Raw genomic sequence first — 16,422 nt, 5'->3', positions numbered from 1 at the left:
GAGAGGCTGCAAATTGTGGTGGAAACAACCCTGATTTCGCTTTGAGGTTGGAAAACTTAATGTGTTCAAGTTTGCATCTGCCACCGGATGACATCTGCAACTCCTATAGTCTTAATCAGACTACTTAACTCACCCAAAAAAACTAAGAACTGGTAATAATACATACTTCACATGGTTATTATTTTTTAAATGAGTAAAATAAAGTGTGGAAATATTCTTACATTTATTCAAGAAGCATTTACTGAGATATGTTATGCATCAATTACTAAGGATATACAGATAAATAAAATAGTAGTTTATAAAATTTAAAGCAATATACACATTATGTAGCTTCAGTGAAAGGTCTTAACACATTACTGACTGATATATAGTTTACTCCTCATATTTAATCCTAGCGTTTCAAAATAATCTTGATATATAATATACTGCACATATCAACTGTAACTAGAGCTGCAAAGGAGAATTGGGTCCCAAGAATGGCAGTTTCTTTTCTTTCAGTTCCTGTTTTTTGCTATCAACTGCAATCTAAAACTATTAAATAGAAAATTATAGAAATAAAAAATTCATAAATTGCTCACCATTCTGAGTACCTTAATGAAATATTGCACCACCTCTCTCTGTCCTGCCAGGGATGCAAATCATCCCTGTGTACAGAATATCCACACTGGAATGTACAGCACAAGATATTCTGAGAGAGAAAACACATTCACATAACTTTCAGTACATTAATTGTTCTATTTTGTGCTATTGTTCTATCTGTGCTATCAATTTCTCACTGTGCCTAATTTATAAATTAGACTTTATTGTATGCATGAATAGGAAAAATATATATGAGGTCTGTCCTGGATGTATCCAGTCATGTGCTATGAAAAATAGAGACATTTACTGAAGAGATATAAGATACAAGAAACATTGTACGCAGGACAATGATGCCTCAGTCCCCTTCAAAGTAAGCACCTTGGGGCCTCACACAGTTCTCTCAGTTGCCATACTCTGCTCTGTCCTATTTCCCTGAATCTCATCAATGGTTTGAAATCTCTTCCCTTTTTCAAAGGTGATGTTAGTTTTCAGACAAGCGAGAAGTTGCAGGGTACCAACTCTGGGCTATAGGAGGGCTGACTCACCTGGATGGTTTTATGTTTTGCCAAAAGACTCTGCACAAGATGTGATGCATGAGCGGGCACACTGTCGTGATGAAACTGCCAGTCACCAGTTGCCCATAGCTGCAGCCTTCTGAATCACCCAAATAGTTTCCACGAAGGAATGTCCAAGCTTAACACATAATTTGATGCAGATTTGTTGTTCTACTTGCTCAGTCATTTTGAATGTGACAGCCACACAGTACACAGGCTTACTCAATGGCATCTGCTGTCCCCACTGACTAATACAGTGACATCATTATTGTTCATGCATGCTCATTCCAGTCCACTCTTCTTGGCTGCTAGGTTCCATGGGTATAGCACAAACCATCCTTGTTATATAAACAATGGTTGGACTTTTTCTGTGCAGACCTTGTATACAGGCTTTGGTACTATCTGTGGTTCTAGGCAACCATTGGGGGTCTTATAACATATCTGTGGGCAAGGGGAGCTTGTTGTATTTGATTTGTAACAACCTTCACCCTCAACCAAGCACATGCCATCTCCCACATATACTTTTTTCTATTAATTTTCAACATAGAAAGTTCATTTCTGCTCTTGCTTTTCTTATTCTAAAGTGTAACTGTTTTGCTTATTCAAATGATAGTAATTGGGATGATGCTTCATTGTTTGCTTATTCTGGAATTAAACTGCACAACGACAGGAAGACAACAAATTATCATTGTTTGCAATGTTAGAAAACAATTTGATATTTACACAACAAAAGAGGAAACATCTCCAGTGCCTACAACAAAGTGTGGGAAATCAACCAATTTAAGAGTCTCAACTAACAAAACCATCATGACACATTTGTTGTGAAATTGTCTCTATATTTTTAACTAATGATGTTCTATTGATGCTTCTGAGTATCTAAGAAATGATTTCTCAAAATACATGGTGTGATGAGCATCAGGTAAGAACTACTAGGCATCTTTTTTTTAATTTATCATTTTCATATGGTAGTTGGAAAGGCTAAGCTCACCATGTGTTTCTCTTTTCAAAATCTGGGAGCTTTTCCTGCTGCCTCTTTAGCATTGTATTATATAATTATTACCTTAAAGTGAAGTGCTGTGTTAGGGTATGGCTTTAAGTGTCCTAGCACTCCCTGAGCAGGTTACAGAATTTGAAGAGTGGTGAAGAATGCTCGCATCTGCTAGAGAAAATCATTTAGCATGGTGGTTTAAACACAATTTTATTCAGACACAAATAGGTTTATGCTCTGCCATTTATTTACTATTTAAACTTTATTAATTTATTTAACTTTCTAAGCTTTAGTTTCCACAGTTATATAATGAAATAATGGCAAGCTTTACCTTAAGCAATTGATATTTAAAAGCGTACTGTATATAATGAACTTTTTACCATGTCTGATATTTAGTAATCCCTCAATAAATATAAATTGCTGTTTACCACAGTCAAGATTAAAAGTATGCTGGCAGGTTCTGTGACCTAAGAATAACAAAGTAATCAGATTTGGGAACACAGAGGAGTGTGTAGACACCCAGAAAAACAAAACAACAAAAAAGAAGCCACCCAACTATGAAAAAGAGAAGAAAAGGTAACACAGTTGTCTTATTGAATTGAATTCTAATAATCCTTTTTAAAAATTATGTAAACTATTTTAACAAAAAAATAATTGGAGAAACAGATAAATTAAATAATATACCCAAGACTGAATCACTGGTGAATTGCAAAGTTAGTATTTGACACTATGTGTATCTAATTTAAAGTTTTTTTCCCCACACAAACAAGTATTAAATATCAGGCATGCTCAAATTAAGCAGTAGCAGGTAATACATATTCAAGCCAAAGAGAAAAACCACGTGGGATCATGCCAGCAACTAGGTTGAATTTGAGAGAACTCACACGTCTATGATTCCCCAGTATAAATTCTTTCTCATAGGAGATCTTTGGTAAGTTCCCACCAGGGAAGGACATGAATGACTGGGTCTCAGATCATAAATGTGTATGTACAAGAGACCATGGATATCTGAGTGGCAGAGTCAAAGGCTGGCATTGACACAATACACCTAGGAAACTGTCAGTGACTCTTAGACTATCTCAACATCTATGAAAGCAATATAATTATAGTTATATAATTATAATTATATATATAACTATAATTAAAATTAAGTAATAATATTTATTGTAGTACTGTGCTTCTATGTCAGGCACTGTAAAAGTGCCTTTCTCATATTAAGTCTAACTTTTTATAATAACCCTGCAAGAATGATGTTGGTATTCCCAGTGATAGAACTAAGGCAATAAGGCTCTAAAAGACAGTATAATTTGCCCAAGTTTCCATGATTAAATAATGGTAGAAATATCATATTTTTTGGAAATTATTAAGGGTGCTTGGCTAGGAGGCAGGAAAAGTAAATTCTATTCATAACTGAGAATTAGTAAACTCTTCAGTAGATTATTTTATCTTTCAGCATGATGTGAAGAAAGAGCACTTGGCATTGTCAAAAGATACTGCCTTTAGTTTTGCTTCATGTTATAAAATGCAGCCTTGAACATATCATCCAATTAAACTATTTGACCCTCTGTATCCTCAGTTGTAAAATATGAGAATAATATTTTCCCTGTCTCTTTCACTAAGCAGTAATAAGACTGTAATGAAATCATGAATAAGCACTTCATAAATTCAAAGATAATATGCAAATGTGACATTATTTTTGCTAATCTCCCTGGAGCTACATTTGAATAGAATGAATTGATACATATGAAAATGCTATTCAATGGTAATAAAAAAATCAAGATCATTAAGGATAAGTGTAATCATTCCTGCAAGGTATATAGGTGTTTGAATATTTATACAGAAAGGTAATTATTGTGCTTTTTGTTCTCATTTTTATATGTTCCAAGAATTTTTTAACAATTATATTTATGATGGATGAACCCTATATTTTAACATAAAAAATAAGGAATATCTAGACAAGATGGTGGTGTAGTTAAAAATGTACTTGATGCCCATCAGTAAATGAATAGATCCAAAAACTATGGTAGATTTACACAATGGAATTCTATGCAGCAGAAAGAAAGAAGGAGCTACTACCCTTTGTAACAGCATGGATGGAACTGGAAAGCATTATGCTGAGTGAAATAAGCCAGATGGTGAAAAACAGATACCATATGATTTCACCTTTAATAGGAAAACAAGCCAGCGAAATTGAACCAAAGACGCTAAAATGAAAAACAGGCTGACAGGGACCAGAGGGGAGAGGGGAGGGAACTTCAGGGGAAAAGGGGATGGAACAAGTATACAGGAACAAGTATAAAGGACATATAGACAAAAACTAAGGGGGGTGGAAATGGGAGGGAGGGGGGAGGTTGGGGGTGGGCTAGGACGGGAGTAAAAGACAGAAAACTGTACTGGAACAACAATTAAAATAAATAAATTTTTAAAAAATGTACTTGAATCCTCCCATAACCAGAACAAAATTACAACTACACTACAAAACAACCATCACTCAAAATCATCTGAAATTGAGCTGAATGGAAGTCCTACACCAAGGGATTAAAAGAAGAAGCTGCACTGAGACTGGTAGGAGGGGCATAGATAAGGAAAGGGCTACTCCCACACTCATGTGCAGCAGTTTAAAACTAGATGGGGTAACTCCACTGCTGAGGCTGCCCCTGAGTGACGGCTCCCAGTCCCACACCAGGCCTCCCAGTTCAGGGTTACAGAGCCATGAAGCCATGTATCTCTAACATCTACCTGTAAAAGCCAGCAGAGATTGAGGTTGAGGAACATGGAAGGCTTCTGCAGTTCCAGGCATTCCTCTTAAAAGGCCCCCACACAGACTTACTCAGACTCACTTCCACTGAGCTCCAGCACTAGAGCAACAGCTTAACAGAACCCAGGACATATAGGAAGGAACTGAATTGCCTGGAATCAGGGTGAGAGCTGCCGGTCAGCTTTCTGCCAGACAAAATTTCTGGTGGAGGACATTGTTCCATTTTTGAGGTTTTCCCCCCACCAACAAAGCTCACAGACAGGTACCATATTTGAGTGTCCATCAGTCTGGCTCACACTGTTTGCCCGACCAGGGTGATTTTCTGAGACTCCCCTATCCAAATTTTGGGCCCATTCAAGCCATTTACAGTTGCTTTTTAATGCAAATGGATTCTCTTGCCTCATACTTCAGAATTTCCTAAAATCTCTCAGATAAGTAGCATCTGGCCTCTGTGTACCCCATACATCTTGATAAGTAGCCCCAGGCCTGGCAATAGCAGCAGTTGGCCTTGGTTTTGGATTTAGCTTCTTCTGGGTACCTTGAAGCCCAGCACAAGTAGCAGCCACCTTCATATCACTTTGTAGCTCATGCTGAGTGGCCCTGGGCAGGCCACAGGTGGTAGCTGACCTTGTACCTCCTGGGAGACCCCAGAGCCAGTGTACTTGTGGACAGTATCAGACCATACCAGATTATAGCCCTGCCACCTCCAGAAGTGACACACTCAAGGGATGAACTCAGGAAGCACCAAAACCCCACTGGAACAATGGTCAGCTCCTGCAAAGCAGCTTCTGCACTGCGGTTGCAACCAGCTCTCCCAGCCAATCAGCCTGGGGGTCAGTCTTTCCCAGTAATGCCGACAGCCATCAAGGCTGAACTACAACGGGCAATGCACACAGCCCGCACAGTGGCACAACTGAAGCACCTAGCTCAGGCGACTGGGGAGGCTGTGCCAGTGGGCTCTAGGGCAACTACTATGCAAGGCTACTCTACCAAGTTTGTTTCTATGTATTAGGTAAAAGCACTACCTAATATATAGAAACAAATGTAGGAAAGCAGCCAAAATGTGAAGACGAAGAAACAGGTCCCAAATGAAAGAACAAGAAAAATCCCCAGAAATAGAACTAAGTGAAATGGAAGTACATTACTAGAAAACGAGTTAAACAATGGTTATTATAAGGATACTCAAGGAACATAGTGAGAACTTCAACAGCATGAAATAGGACATAGAAACCATAAAGAAAAAAGTCAGAAATGAAGGTTACAATGATGGAAATGAAGAATAATTACAGGGAATCAACAGTAGAGTAAATGAAGCTGAGAATCAGATCAGCAATTTGAAGTGTAAGGAAGCAAAAAAAAAATCAGAACAGCAAAAAGAAAAAAAGAATTTGAAAAAATAAAGATAATGTCAGGAGCCTGTGGGACAACTTCAAGCACACCAACTCCACATGATGATGGGCTGCCAAAAGGAAAAGAGAGCAAGAAATTGAAAACTTGTTTGAAAAAAAATAATGACAAAAATCACCTCTAACCTGAAGAAGGAAATAGGCATACAAGTCCAGGAAGTGCACATAGTAAACAACAAGAACCCAAAGGGACCCTCACCAAGGCACATCATAATTAAAATGTAAAAGTTTAAAAAGATATACTTTATTTTATGATCTTGTCTTTTTTATGACAGTGAGGTTATAGCTCGCTGTGGCTTTGATTTGCATTTCCGTGATGATTAGCAATGCCCTGATTTTTTCATATACTTATTGGCTGTTTGTAAGACTCATTTGTAAAAATAGTCTATTTGGTTTTTCTTCCCATTTTTTTTACTTATTTATTTTTGTTTTTGTTTCTTATGGTTTTGGTGTTATGTCCAGATAATTATTGCCAAGACTAATATTAAAAAGGTTTTTTGTACGTTGTCTTCTAGGAGTTTCATGTTTTCAAGTATCACATTAAGTTTTTACTGCATTTGGAGTTAATTTTTGTGAATAGTAAAAGATATGGGTCTTGTTTCCTGATGTTACATGTGAATATCCACTTTTCCTAGCAAGACTTATTGAAGAGACTCTCTTATTTCCATAGAGTATATTTGGTTCCCTTATCAAATATGAGTTGACTGTATATATAAGGGTTTTATTTCTGGGCTCTTAATTCTGTTCCATTGGTCTATACATCTATTCTTATGTCAACACCACACTTTTCTTTTTTTTTTAATTTATTTATCTTTAGAGGGGAAGGGAAGGAGAGAAGGAGAGAAATATCAGTGTATGGTTGCCTCTTGTGAGTCCCCTGCTGGGAACTGGCCTGCAACCCAGGCATTTTCCCTGACTGGGAATCGAACCATGATCTTTTGGTTTGCAGGCCTGCGCTCAATCCACTGAGCTACACCAGCCAGGGCTTGCTTGCTTTTTTTTTTTTTGTTTTTTTTAATTAACACCACACTGTTTTGATTACAGCTTTGGAATACAGTTTGAAGTCAGGAGATGTGACACTTCCAGCTTTGTTATTTTTTTCTCAGAATATCTTTGGTTACTGAGAGTATTTGTTGGCTCCACACAAATTTTAAAAAATGTTTTATATTTCTGTAAAGAAAACGTTGATATTTTGATAGTGATTACTTAAAACTTGTGGATGACTGAGTATTATGGGGATTTTAACACTATTAATTCTGATTCACAAACATAGGATATCTTTCTGTTTTTTGTGTTTTCAATTTCTTTTTCAAAGTTTTATAGTTTGCTGTGTACAGATCTATCACCTCCTAGGTTAAATTTATTCATAGGTATTTTATCGTTTTTAATGTTATTGTAAATAGGATTATTTTCTTTACTTCTCTTCCAGATAATTCTTTGTTAGTGTGTAGAATTGTGACTGGTTTTTCTTGTTGATTTTTTGGTGGAGTATTTAGGGTTATCTATATTTAGGATCATATCATCTGTAAGTGAAACAGTTTTACTAATTTATTTCCTATTTGAATGCTGTTTACTTCTTTTGTTGCACTGTTTCTCTGCCTAGGACTTTCAGCCTATTTGAATAAGTCGTTAGTATAGGAATTCTTCTCTTGTTCTTGATCTTATAGTAAAAGCTTTCAAACTTTTACTGTTAAATATAATATTGGTTGTGCACTTGCCTTATATTATACTTATTTTGTTGAGGTATATTCATTCTATACCAAATTTATTGAGTGATTTTAATCATGAGAGAATATTGTGTTTGGTCAATTTTAAAGACATTTTTGCATAGACTAAAATGATTGTAGGGTTTTTTTGAGAGGTATTAATATAGTGTATCACATTAACTGATTTTTTATGTATTGAACCATCCTTGAATCCCCAGGGATAAATGTTATTTGATCATTAAAGATGATTCTTTTAATATATTGTTGAATTAAGTTTACTAATCATGTGTCGAGGATATTTTACATCTATATACATTAGGAAAATTAATCTGTAATTTTTTTATAAAGTCCTTTTCTAGCTTTGGTATCAAGGTTATGCTAGCTTTGTGAAATGAGTTTTTCAGTGTTCCCTCTTCTTTAATTTTTTGAATAGTTTGGGAAACATTGGCATTAATTGTTCTTTCAATGTTTGGTAGCATTCACCAGTGAAACCATCTAGACCTAAGCCCTTCTGCATTGGTAGATTTTATATTACTGATGTGATCTCCTTAATTCTTATTGGTCTATTAGATTTTTCATGTCTTCATGAGACAGCTTTGGTAAATTGTTTTTTTTTTAGGAATATATCTATTCTTCTCTTCTAGGTTTGGAGTTTGTTGATGTATAATTGCTCATAGTAATCTTTAATAATCCTTTGTATCTCTGTGCTTTCTGTTGTAATGTCTTTTATTAATGATTTTATTTTAATCTATCTTTTTTTTCTGAGTTGACTTAGCTAAATGTTTGTTAATTATGTTGATAGCATATGCTTGGGCGTTTGTTTCTTCTTTTTTTTTAATGTGTCCAGGCATTCGTTACCTTTCTATGGGAGAATTCAATCTATTTATATTTAGAGGAACCATTAATAGTAAGGACTTACTAATGCCAACTTACTTGTTTTCTGGTTGTTTTGCAGTTCCCTAGTTCTTTTATTCCTCTGTTGCAGTCTTCCTGTGTGAATGGATGATTTTCTGCAGCAGTATTATTTGATTCCCTTCTCTTATTTTTCCTCTATGTGTTGTAGGTTTTTTCTTTTCCATGAGGTTTACAAAAAACATTATAGATGATGATAGATGGATGATAGATAGATGGATAGATAGATAAGTCTATGTTATGCTAAAAATTTCTCTGCTCATAAACAAAAACTCTATTATGTTGCTCTCCTTTTATGTTACTGTTATCATCATTAACATTGTTATATTGTGTATCTATTACCAAATTATTGAAGTTACAATTACCTTAACGTTTTTGCCTTTTAACCTTTATACTGTAGTTAAATACTTAACACTACTATTTTAAAGGGTTAGGGCATTTTGAGTGTCACCATTTGCTTACCTTTACAATGTGTTGTATATTTTTATATGTAACTAGTCGACATCTTTTTGTTAATAATCAGGCTCCATTCAGAATTCCTTGGAAGACATTTAAAGGTAAACAATTTCCTTAGCTTTTGTTTTTTACTGTTATTTCTTTCTCATTTGAAATTTGACATCATTTATTTTTATTTTTTGCTTTTTTATTGTTGTGCAATTACAGATGTCCCCATTTAACTGCAATTACTCTCCTCCACCCTACCCACCTCCACATCCAACATTCAATCCACCCCCCCCACACACTGCTGTCTTTGTTTTGGGGTCTTTTATACTTGTTCCTTGATGACCCTTCCCCTTCTTTGCCCTGTTACCCCCATACCTTCTTCCCTCTGGTTACTGTCAGTTTGTTATTTATTTCCATATGTCTGATTCTACTTTGCTGGCTTGTTTGTTTTGTTGATTAGGTTCCACTTATAGGTGAAATCATATGGTACTGGTCTTTCAGCACCTGGCTTACTTCACTTAACAAAATGCTCTCCAGTTCCATCCATGCTGTTGCAAAGGGTGGGAGGTCCTTCCTTATTTGTGCTGTGTAGTATTCCATTATGTAAATAAACCATAGTTTTTTTCTATAATTTGGCTATTTTTAAATTGTGCTGCTATCAACATTGGTGTGTATAGGCTCTTTTGAGTTGGTGCTTCAGGATTCTTAGGGTATAATTTCAGCAGTGGAATTGCTGGGTCCAAACTTTATTCCTTTTTTTAGTTTTTTAAAGGAAATTCCATAGTGTTTTTCACAGTGACTGCACCAGGCTTCATTCCCACCAACAGTGCACTAGGTTTTCCTTTTCTCCACAACTTCTCTACCACCTGTTTGTTGATTTGTTTATGATGGCCAGTCTGATATGTGTAAAGTGGTATCACACTGTGGTATTAATTTGCATCCCTCTGATGGCTAGTGATGCTACGCATCCTTTCATATGTCTCTGGGCCCTCTGTATATCCTTGGGAAAGTATCTGTTCAGGTCCTTTGTCCATTTTTAATTACTTTTCTTTCTTGCTTTTGAGTCATGTGAGCTCTTTATATATTTTGGAAATCAAACCCTTGTCTGAGCAATAACTGGCAAATATGTTTTCCCTTGTGGTTGGTTCCCTTTTCATTTTGCTAATATTTTCACTAGCCATGCAGAAGTTTTTATTTGATGAGGTCCCATTTGTTTATCCTTTCCTTCATGTTTCTTGCTTAAGCAGACATATTGGTGAAAATATTGCTGCATGAAATATCTGCATGAAATAGTTTCCTGTCTGTGTTCTCCTATGGATCTTTTAAGTTGTCACAACTTATATTTAAGTCTTTTATCCATCTTGAGTTTATTTTTGTGTATGGTGTAAGTTGGTGATTGAGTTTTATTTTTATTTTTTGCATGTAGTTGTCTAGATTTCCCAATACCATTTATTGAAAAGGCTATTTTTACTTTATTTTATATTCCTGCACCCTTTGATGAATATAACTCACCATAGAGACATGAGTTTATTTCAGAGCTTGATATTCTGCTCCACTGACCTATGAATCCATTCTTATGCCAGTACCAGACTGTTTTGACTGCAGTGGCCTTATAATATAGTTTGACATCAGGTATTGTGACCCCTCCTACTTTGTTCTTCTTTCTCACAATAGTTGTGGCGATTCAGGATTATTTACAGTTCCATAAAAGTTTTTGAAATGTGTGTTCTATATCTGTGTAATATGTCACTGGTATTTTAATAGGGATTGCATTGAATCTATAAATTGCTTTGGGTATTATGGACATTTTGATGATGTTAATTCTTCCAACACAGTATATGCTTCCATTTGTTTGAGCCTTCTTGAATTTCTTTTTTGCAGTGTTGTGCACTTTTCTGAGTAGAGGTTTTATACCTCCTTGGTAACGTTTATTCCTAGGTACTTTATTTTTTTATATACTATAGCAAATGGGATTTTTTTTCCTGATTTCTGTTTCTGATATTTTGCTGTTGGTGTACAAAAATGCCTTCAATCTCTGAATATTGACTTTGTATCCTTCTGACTTGCCAAATTCACTTATTAGTCTGAGTAGTTTTTTGGTGAAACCTCTAGGCTTTATTATGTACACTATCATGTCATCTGCAAACAATGACAGTATTGCTTCCTCCTTCTCAATTTGATGACTTTTATTTCTTTTTCTTGGTTGATCACAGTGGCTACAACTTCCAATACTATGTTCAATATGAGTGGTGAGAGTGGACACTCTTGTTTTGTTCCTGATCTAGTGGGACAGCTTTTACTTTTTGTCCATTGAGTATAACGTTGGCTGTAGGTTTCTTGTATATGGCTTTTATATTGATGTATACTCCCTCTACCCCCACTTTGCTGAGTTTTTTTTTATCACAAATGGGTATTGTACCTTATCAAAAACTTTTTTGTCATCTATTGATATGATCATGTGATTTTTGTCTTTGCTTTTGTTTATATGATGCATTACATTTACTGATTTACGAATATTGAACCATCCTTGCATCCCTGGGATAGATCTCACTTGGTCATGGTGTATGATCTTTTTAATGTATTGCTGAATCTGGTTTGCCAATATTTTGTTGAGTATTTTAGTGTCTATGTTCATTCAGTGATATTGATCTATAGTTTTCTCTCTTTGTTTTGTCCTTATTTAGTTTTGGGATGAGGATGATGCTGACCTCATGAAAAGAGTTTGGAGGTCTTTCCTCTTCTTGGACTTTTTGGCATAGTCTGAGAAAGGTAGAAGTTGGCTCTTCCTTAAATGTTTTATACAATTTTCCTGTGAAACCATCCTGTCCAGGATTTTTGTGTGCTGGGAGTTTTCTGATGATTGCTTCAAGTTCACTAGCTGTTATCAGTCTGTTCATTCTTTCCACTTTTTCTTAATTCAGTTTTGAAAGATTATATTTTTTCTAGAAATTTATTAATTCCACCTAGGTTTTCAAATTTTTTGGTATATTGTTGTTCATAGTAATTTCCTATAATCCTTTGTATTTTTTGTGGTATCAGTTGTAATCTCTCCTTTCATTTCTGAGTTTATTTGGTTCTCTCCCTTTTTTCTTGATGAGTATGGTTAAAGGCTTATTAATATTGCTTATCTTTTCAAAGAACCAGCTCCTAGATTTATAGATGCTTTGAATTATTCTTTTAGTCTCTATGTCATTAAATTCTGCTCTGATATTGGTTATTTCCTTCCTTCTCCCTACCCTGTGCTTTGTTAGTTGTTCTTCCAGTTTTTGTAGATGTAGGGTTAGATTGTTTATTTGAAATATTTCCATCTTTAGCTTGCCTTCATTTCTGGGCAACTTTGTTGGGTAAAGTAATCTTAGTTGGCATGATTTTTTCTTTCAGCCCTCTGAATATATCATCCCATTTTCTTCTGGCCTAAAAGGTTTTGCTGATAGCCTTTGGAGATTCTCTTGTATAAGATTTGTTTCACTTGCTACTTAAAATTTTTTTTCTCTTTCTTATTGACTTTATTTCGTTTTTATTTTTTCAAGATTTTATTTATTTGTTTTTAGAGAAGGGTAGTGAGGGAGAAAGAGAGGAATAGAAACATTAGTGTGTGGTTGCCTTGCAGGCGCCCCCTGTTGGAAACTTGGCCCACATCCTAGGCATGTGCCCTAGACTGGGAATTGAACTGATGACACTGTTATTCATAGACCAGCATGCAGTCCACTGAGTCACACCAGCCAGGGCTGTCTTTGATTTTAGACAGTTTAATTATAATATAGAGATGATGATTTCAAATTGGGATTTTTGTGTGACATAGTAACTTCATTAATTAGGTTGTACAAATCTCTCCCGATGTTTGGGAATTTCTCAGTCATTTCTTTAAGGGAGCTTTCTACCCATTTCTCCCTCTCTTCTCCTTCTTAGACTCCAGTGATATAGACATCATTTTTCTTTTCTTTTTTTTTTTTACTTTTTAAAAATCAAAACATTTATTTCTTTTTTTTAAATTAATTTTATTTAGTTATTTTTCAAGTACAGTTTTTTGTCTATTTTTCCCATCCCAGCCTCCCCCCCCCCCTTGCTCCCCACCTCACTCCCATTTCCACCCCCCTTAGTTCTCGGCCCTGTGTCCTTCCTATTTATTACTCCAAATCCCTCCCCCTTTTTCCCCTTAACTTCCCTTCCTTCTCCCCTCTGGTCACTGTCCCCTTGTTCTCTATTTCAGTGTCTTTGTTTTTTTTTTCTTTTTTTCTGCTTGCTTGTTTGTTTTGTTGTTTAGCTTCCTGTTAAAGGTGAGATCATATGATATCTGTCTTTCAGCACCTGGCCTATTTCACTCAGCATAATGCTTTCCAGTTCCATTCATGTTGTTGCAAAAGGTAGTAGCTCCTTCTTTCTCTCTGCTGCATAGAATTCCATTGTATATATGAACCACAATTTTTTGATCCATTCATTTACTGATGGGCACCTAGGTTGCTTCCAACTCTTGGCTATTGTAAATTGTGCTGCTATGAACATTGTGGTGCATAGGTTCTTTGATATTGATGTTTTAGGATTCTTAGGATATAATCCCAGCAGTGGAATTGCTGGGTCAAAAGGCAGGTCGCTTTTTATTTTTCTGAGAAAATTCCATACTGTTTTCCATAATGGTTGTACCAGTCTGCAGTCCCACCAACAGTGGACTAAGGACCCCTTTTCCCCACACCCTCTCCAACATTTGTTGTTTGTTGCTTTATTTATGATAGCCATCCTGACTGGTGTAAAGTGGTATCTCATTATGGTTTTAATTTGCATCTCTCTGATAGCTAACGATATTGAGCATCTCTTCATGTGTCTCTGGATATTCTGTATGCTCTCCTTGGAGAAGTGTCTGTTCAAGTCCTTTTCCCATTTTTTAATTGGGTTGGGTGTCTTCTTAGAGTGGAGTCGTGTAAGTTCTTTGTATATTTTGGAGATTAAACCTTTGTCTGAGGTATCATTGGCAAATATGTTTTCCAATACAGTTGGTTGTCTTGCTAATTTAATACTGTTTTCTTTAGCCATGCAGAAGCTTTTTATTTTGATGAGATCCCATTTGTTTATTCTTTTCTTTATATTCCTTGCTCTAGGGGATATATCAGTAAAAAAGTTGCTGCATGAAATATCTGAGATTTTCTTGCCGATGTTCTCCTCTAGGACTTTAATGGTTTCACGACTTACATTTAAGTCTTTTATCCACCTTGAATTTATTTTGGTGTATGGTGTAAGTCTGTGCTCAAGTTCCATTTTTTTGCATGTAGCTATCCAGTTCTCCCAACACCATTTGTTGAAGAGGCTATCTTTACTCCATTTTATGTTACTGCCCCCTTTGTGGAATATTAATTGACTGTAGAGGGTTGGGTTGATTTCTGGGCTCTCTGTTCTGTTCCATTGCTCTATGTGCCTGTTTTTATGCCAGTACCAGGCTGTTTTGATTACAGTGGCCTTGTAATACAGTTTGATATCAGGTATTGTGATCCCTCCTACTTTGTTCTTCTTTCTCAAAAGAGCAGCTGCTATTCGGGCTCGTTTATGGTTCCATATAAATTTTCGAAGAATTTGTTCTATGTCTGTGAAATATGCCATTGGTGCTTTAATAGGTATTGCATTGAATGTGTATATTGCTCTGGGTAGTATGCACATTTTAATGATGTTAATTCTTCCAATCCATGAACAAGGTATATGTTTCCATTTGTTTGTGTCTTCCTTGATTTCTTTCTTCAGGGCTGTGTAGTTTTCTGCATACAGATTTTTTACCTCCTTAGTTAGGTTTATTCCCAGATCTTTTATTTTTCTTTTTGCTATATCAAATGGGATTTTTTTCTTGATTTCTGCTTCTGCTGATTCATTGTTAGTATACAAAAATGCCTTTGATTTCTGGATATTGACTTTGTAACCCGCTGTTTTGCCAAATTCATTAATCAGTTTGAGCAGTTTTTGGGTAGAGTCTATAGGATTTTCCATATACACTATCATGTCATCTGCAAGCAGTGACAGTTTTGCTTCCTCCTTTCCTGTTTGGATACCTTTTATTTCCTTTTCTTGCCTGATCGCTGTTGACATATTTTTTCTTAATGGTTTCCCATAAGTCTCATAAATACTTTCTTCATTCTTTTTTATTATCTTTAATTATTGCTCTTTGTTGGATAATTTTAATTAATCTTTCATATAACTCATTCATTCTTTCTTCTTTTTCAAGTTTGCTTTTGAAACTCCTTATAGAATTCTTCAGTTCAGTCATTGCATTCTTCATTTTGTTCTTATATTGTTTTTTCTGATGTTGTAAAATTGTTTTCTATGTGCTCTTATAGTTTTCTGATTTTGTTTAAAATAATTATTTTGAATTTTTATGAAGCAATTTCTGTATCTCCATTTCTTTGGGGTTAGTTATGTAAAGTTTGCTGTATTTCTTTAGAGGAATCATCTTTCCTTGATTCCTTTTCATCTCTGTAGTCTTCAATAGGTATCTGTGCAATTAGAGAAAATGTCACCTCTTCCAGACTTCACGGACTGACTTCAGTAAGGGAAGCCTTTCATCTGAAGAGAGTGGAGCATGTTGGGGCATGCTCTGACCACAAGTCTACTGATAGAGGGTACCATGTGTGAGGGGGATGTAATGTCTTTTCATCTCAAGCTGTTAGGGTCCATAACATTGACAATTATGTGGTTTTTAGCAAGCAATATAGAGGGTCTACAGTGGTTGCAAGGATTGTTGGGATCCTCAACAGCACTTTCAGGTCTAGTGGCTAGGAATCCCAGCAAACAGAGTTGGTGACCAGAGTCAGGGGATTATACACACTCAGCTGAAGATGCATATGTAGTGAGATGGGCTGGTTGCAAACACACATGAAGTAATGAGGGCCAGGGCAGGCAGCTAGTGTCAGGGCCAACTGCAGCTGCAGAGGCCCTGGCAGTCAGCTTGCTGTTCTGTGGCAGCACATTTCCTCCAAGTATGCACACTATAGTGGAGGAAGCTGTTGATGTGTATCGGGCTGGGAGTGTGTAAGTGCACAGTAGAAGAGAGTTTGCCTAGTTTGGTGTGGTGTCGCTAACCAATAACAAAAAGCAGGGC

At 35.9% G+C, this 16,422-nt stretch overlaps 1 pseudogene; it reads right to left on the bottom strand.

Annotated features, from left to right (window-relative positions):
• LOC119058999 (pumilio homolog 3-like) overlaps positions 1 to 16,422 on the bottom strand; it is a 34,799-nt pseudogene that overhangs the window by 18,219 nt on the left and 158 nt on the right.

This window comes from Artibeus jamaicensis, unplaced genomic scaffold (genome assembly GCF_021234435.1).
Source record: "Artibeus jamaicensis isolate MK-2021 breed Jamaican fruit bat unplaced genomic scaffold, CSHL_Jam_final contig_536, whole genome shotgun sequence".
In the NCBI taxonomy this organism is placed as follows: domain Eukaryota; kingdom Metazoa; phylum Chordata; class Mammalia; order Chiroptera; family Phyllostomidae; genus Artibeus; species Artibeus jamaicensis.
Note: the sequence above shows the minus strand (reverse complement) of the source record. Positions and strands in the feature narration are given on the sequence as shown.